Source organism: Myotis brandtii, unplaced genomic scaffold, assembly GCF_000412655.1.
Source record: "Myotis brandtii unplaced genomic scaffold, ASM41265v1 scaffold55, whole genome shotgun sequence".
NCBI classification, from domain to species: Eukaryota; Metazoa; Chordata; class Mammalia; order Chiroptera; family Vespertilionidae; genus Myotis; species Myotis brandtii.
The window spans coordinates 2,828,231-2,834,230 of NW_005370042.1; the positions used below are offsets into that span (position 1 = coordinate 2,828,231).

At 43.8% G+C, this 6,000-nt stretch overlaps 1 protein-coding gene across 3 annotated transcripts in view; it reads right to left on the reverse strand.

Moving 5' to 3' along the window:
• STMN2 (stathmin 2) overlaps window positions 1–6,000 on the reverse strand; it is a 38,376-nt gene that overhangs the window by 30,026 nt on the left and 2,350 nt on the right. Inside the window, exon 1 of one of the 3 annotated variants that reach the window (XM_005878191.2) lies at window positions 5,055–5,154. The exons of the other annotated variants lie outside the window; for them this stretch is intronic. The gene's annotated coding sequence lies outside the window, so the exon portion shown is untranslated. Of the gene's footprint in view, window positions 1–5,054; window positions 5,155–6,000 lie in introns of those variants that run through there. 3 annotated transcript variants of the gene reach the window in all.

Below are 6,000 nucleotides of genomic sequence, written 5' to 3' on the forward strand. Positions count from 1 at the left end.
TCTTACCGGTGGTGCTTTTGCAATGATATTGCTTTTTAAAAAATCACATTCTTCTTAATGTACCTTCCTGTGCCATGTAAGAACCGTAATGATCTACTCTGATTACAAAGCAAATTTTTGGAATCTTGTACTTTTTCGAAGCAGTAAATATTGTAACCTAGAGGTCAGCAAAATTACTAATAAGAAAAATCTTAAATTTTTTTGCTGTGGTTGGATAGTATAACATGTGGCCTCTTCTATTAAGTACGATTCCCGGCGAAGCTGTTTCCATGATGAGCACAGGGATTGCGGGGATGCATTCATTAACCTTTACAGCCACATAAAAGTGTTTTGTACGAACGAGTGTACACCTAATGTTATCTTTAATCACGGCTAGTAAAGTGGGTTATACAAACACAGGTTCCACGGCTGCCAGTGTCTCCTTGACAAACGACAGGCGTGCTGCCTTCACTAAAAGGTAATTAAACAGTGCTGCACGGGGTGTCACAGCCTTCCCGCGACCTCTGCCGCCTGCCGGCTTCAGAGGCAGTCGTATCGGGAGGGGCTTGGAGCAATTCCAACGACCGTATTAAATGTGGATGCCTGGGATGCATATTTCCTTTAGATTTATTTCATAAGACAAAATATTAGAATTGGATATCTACGGTCAATGGAAGGATCCATTTTGAAATGCGTTATCCAAGATGACACTGATTAGATTAAGTCCAGGGTTTATTTTCCCCCCAGAAACTGGTCATCACAGCATGTCCACATCAGAAATCCCTGCTGCCTCTCAGGGCGCCGTTCAGAGAGCCACGTGCTCCATACATTGCAACCCCCCCCCCCCCCGAGATCTCTTAACTCTCTTTCCCCACAAGCCCAAATCATGGCAATTTTTTTAATAAGTCCCAGGTGAGCTACTAAAACTAGTCATCGATTTGAAGGCGTTTCCTCTTCAAGGCGAGTCTGCTCAGAGAGGGTGAGACCACCCCAGGCCTGTGAAACTCAACGGTGGCCTCACAGGTTTGACCTCCCGTGGGGTCACCCCGCCAGGAAGCAGGTCCAGGAGCATCTGGTGTTGGTTAAAGGCGCGGATTCTGGAGCCGAGGGTCTGGGCCCAGATTCCAGATCTGACAGACTATGGTACCTTGGCTAAATCACCTCACCTCTCTGTGCCTCAGCTTCTCCACCTGTTCTATGACCTACTTTTAAGGATTATTAACATAGGTCACATGTGTAAAGTGCTTTGTGCCTAGCAAGTTATGTGAGGGTTGAATCCATCAATAAAAGTCACTTGTTATAGAAATCTTTGTGCCAGAAAAGTGATTCTTGGAAAAAGCAATGTCACAGTAAAACTGCTGATTAAAGGGCCAGTCAAGAGGTTTCAGCTCAGTCTTCGAGGTCGTCAGGATGAGATTTCTGTTCTCTCCACGTGAGGGGCCCCTGCAGCCTCACATGGCCAGGGCCCACTGTTGAAGCACAAATTACGTTCATGATGCTGTTAGCAGGTTTTCTTCTGTCTTTAATGGACCAGGAGTTGCAGAACAGAAAGTTTCCTAGCTTTTGAGAGACCCTGAAATGAACAGTTAACAACAATAACAAAGGATGGAGAAGGAGGCTTAATCCAACTTCATATTGAATAACAGTGTATCCTCCCCACTCGTGGCCAGTGTTAGCCGGGGTGCTTTCAGTACCCTATTTGGGAAGCACTGGATTTCTCATTTGATTTACTTCATGTGTAGTATTGTTTTGCAGGATAACATTTCCAGGAATGTGGTCATGTTTGCGGGCAGCCACCCACTGCAGGCGAGGACTGACATGTGATGTCTTTGCTGATGGTCCTCACAGACCCATTTCCCCTCTGGCTTGACTTCCTTAGAAAGTATTAAGAGAAAAAAGGGGGGGTCCTTTCCTGGCTTAAGGAAGCAGGAAGCCCACAGGTAATCTGTGTTCTGATCTGCAGCCACACTCAGCTCTTGGCTTCCACATGCGGGTCGAGGAAGACACGCTGGCAGAGCTTGGGTCAGCAGTGAGTATGGGGCAGTGAGAGGCAGCGTTAGTGCAGCTCACCCTCTGCTTTTTTTATTGTGGTTAATCTTCACCCAAGGATATTTTTCCATTGATTTTTAGGGAGAGTGGAAGAGAGAGAGAAAGACAGAGAGAAACACATTGATTGGTTGCCTCCTGCATGAGCCCCGACCAGGGCCTGGGCCAGAGGGGACCCTGATACCCTTGACTGGAATCGAACCCAGGACCCTTTGGTCCGAAGGCCGGCATTCTGTCCACTGAGCCAAACCACCTAGGACGCACCCTCTGTTTTAATTGCTTCGGTAGAAGGAGGGTTTGCAATGAATTAGTTGTATGGCAAATGGAGTTTCAGACTTTTGTATATTAATCCACAACTAAAAACTTCCAAGTTGAACTCATTGTTTTGTAAATAACAGTAAGCTAGCGATGCTGAATATTGATTTATCAGTCCTTCTCAACTGTACCACAAGCCACATTCATTTTTTCTTGGACACACGTGCGTGCGCGTGCACACACACACACACGCACACATGCTCCTTTGGGCATTTCTCCTGAAGGTCTTTTGCTGAGTCCTACATCCTGCAACAGGAATATATATTAAAAATCCCATGAAGAGAGATTGATGGCACAAAATATGTAACTCCAGAAGAATGAACTTCCTAAGCATGTGAGTTTGGAAGTGAAATATTTTGTGAAGTTGGCCATGGATTTGAAAATGGGAAGGCATCATACTGGAGCTGATTATGAAAGGGACGTGTATAGCACACATTTTGTTTCTAAAACTGACCCGTTTGGTGGTTAGAATTAGCATCCAGGGGAGCTTGTTAGGAATGTAGAATGTCTGGTCTTAACCAGATCTCCTAACAGCATTCACATTTTAATGAAAATCACAGGTGATTCTTGTGCACATTAAAGCTTGAGGAACACAGTCACATGAAACTATCAAATACTTTACAGATGGATTATAATTACATGAAATATAAGAGAAAAAAATTCCCTACTAATGCAAAGGTGGCCACGGAAGTTGGCCACTGAAATTCAGGTGTGGCCCAAACATCAAGCACATTATAAATAAATGAATAAGTAAACAATGTTTTTGTTTAATTTATTCCTTTGTTTAAGCATTGATGTGTGTTTTCCTAGTATTTTTTCTATTACTATGGACCATTTTCCACTATTTATCCACCTCCCCCCAAATTAACATAAAATGATATTGTAGTAACAATGTAGTGAAACTAGAAAGTAAAATTGTAAGAGAATACATTGTAATTGACCAGGCTCACAACCGTTTTTATTCCACTGGGGTAAAGCATAGCACTAAAGTAGCAAATAAGCAACCGAATAAGCCAATTAAAAATATTTCATTAAAAAAAAGTATTTGAAGGTGGGTTAATCTACCTTTTTAGAGCAGCGGTTCCCAACCTGTGGGTCGCGACCCCTTTGGGGGTCGAAGACCCTTTCACAGGGGTCGCCTAAGACCACATATATAATTACATATTGTTTTTGTGATTAATCACTATTCTTTAATTATGTTCAATTTGTAACAATGAAAATACATCCTGCATATCAGATATTTACATTACGATTCATAACAGTAGCAAAATTACAGTTATGAAGTAGCAACGAGAACAATTTTATGGTTGGGGGTCACCACAACATGAGGTACTGTATTAAAGGGTCGCGGCATTAGGAAGGTTGAGAACCGCTGCTTTAGAGACTTCGATTGCCCTCTAGTGGAAGGAAAAGTTAATGCAGACTCCAAAGTTTCCATTTGAGAGAACCAGGAAAGGGAACTGGCCTTGGTACTGGAAACATCTGGGTCAGTGGCTAGCTTGGTATTTTTCCCCTCGTCTGACAGATTTCTTGCATTATTCATATAAGGTCACACATCCTGTGACCACAGAATAATGTGTGTTTTTCCAAAACCAAAGAGGAAAATGGTGTGAGCTAGAGTTAGCTTGCAGGGGCTTGGGGTGGCCACGCCCAGAGCCGGCAGCCACCTTGGGGAGGCCACTGCACCAGCCTTAAGTGAGGAACCAGCTACAGGGGTGGGCGGGGTCCATGGTCAGTCCCATACCTTCGGAGTGAGAAACAATGGTGATTGATAAATCAGGATTTTTTTTTCTAAAGATGGTCTGAATTTATCAATGAGAAATATCCCCAATTAAATATGTAATTGATTCATCTTCCATTTACTTTTTAATTGTACAGATTTAACTTAAAATTATTGTTGATAGCAACTACTGAATATTCACAGAATTCAGAAACTAATCTGATCCTAAATTATAGGGAGGGAAAGTATTTTATTGTGTGACTCAGCTTTCTGGCACGCTGAGAGCAAGTCTTGAATCGGAGTGAAATGCTGCATGCATATTGGGCCAAATGATAAAATGTTTATTCCAAATCTATCCATTACTAATGGGGAAAACCCGGCAGTAAGTAAGTGTTTTTAATGCAACAGATAAACCCTGCTAAAAATGTTAGTGACTAAGGGTGGAAGCAATTTCTCTAGCAATGAAAACACACCCCTCCCCCTTAGACTAGAATAATTCACTGCAAACCTGTAAATCGCATCACAAAACCATTGTGAGTTTTGGCTAAACAAAATTCTAGATCTCAATATTACAAATCATCCCATCTTAATTTACTATTTAAAAATATACTGGACTTTCTTTCAGAGGATGTTAACACGCATACATGCATAGGCAAACAGCACCAGTGTATTAATTTATACTGTCACACGAGTGATCTGCATTGGGCCAACAGGTCACACAATGCTTGCTGCAGGCTCAGCTTATTCACCTGATATACATACATACATACATACATACATGGGCAAAAGTAGGCTTACAGTAGTTGTTCATATGGAAAATAATACATTAATAAATAATAAAAGAATAACGGTTTTGCTTACTCACAACTGTAAACCTATTTCTGTCCACCCCTGTATATATTTCTATATGATTAATTGATAAGCTAGTGCTATTCAATTCAATTTCATCCTGAAATCCTGACCAAACCCTGGTCTTCTCACTTCTATTACTTACCTACCCATGTAGAAGGTGCCCCTTCGTTAAGGAGGCGTGGGGAGTATTCTGTGCGCCTAGACTAGAGCAACCACGCTGCATACAGCAATTGCTCCTGAGTCAGGAAAGAGCACCCGCCCCGGCGATCGATCGATTATGCTTTGCAGCTGGAATGATTTCAAAACCCAAGACTTTAATATCGCGGAGGTTGCGCCCCTTCGTGATTTGCAGACGCAGCGCGCTGATGGCGGAAGGACCAGATCTGTCCTATTTGGGTGGGGTTTTTACTAATGGCACACTGGCTACCATTTCCCCAACCACGTTTCTGTGTAGAATTGAGACTGTATCAAGAATCAGCAACGGGAAGAACAGATTTGGGGGGGGGAGAGTTAAGATTTTGTGCAAAACCTATATTTATGTGTGTATAGATGTCATCTTATGGACTGCATGCCAGAGATCCTATCTCAGCGATCCGTGCGTCTTCCCACCGCCGCAGCCACAGTGCTCTGGGGAGAATGTTCCAGCAACCTCTAGCACACAGCCCTGCCTACCGCGAGCAAGCACCCGCGCACATATCCGACCCACAGGCACACACATCATCTCGAGAAAACCCGAAAACACGTTTTTCTAACGTAAAATGAGCAACGAGACAGAATTCCTTTTTGGGGTGGGGCGGGGGTTAGGGGTGGGGAAGGGAGGAGTAGGCGGAAGGAGAGTGAGTGCGACAAGGGTTCATTCTTAACCCAATTCAGTCATTCAAGCCTTCTGGACAAGAAAGGCCACGGAATCATGAAATAATAATGACGATGATTTGAAATAACACGAACACGGACGAGCAGGGGTGTTAGCCGCATCCCCTGCAGCAAAAGCGCTGGGCGCGGGCGCGAGGCAGGGCCAGCGTCCCCGCCCCCATCCTCAGACCCTCCGGGACTGGCAGGGGAGCCGGGGTTAGGGCGGAGAGGAAAGC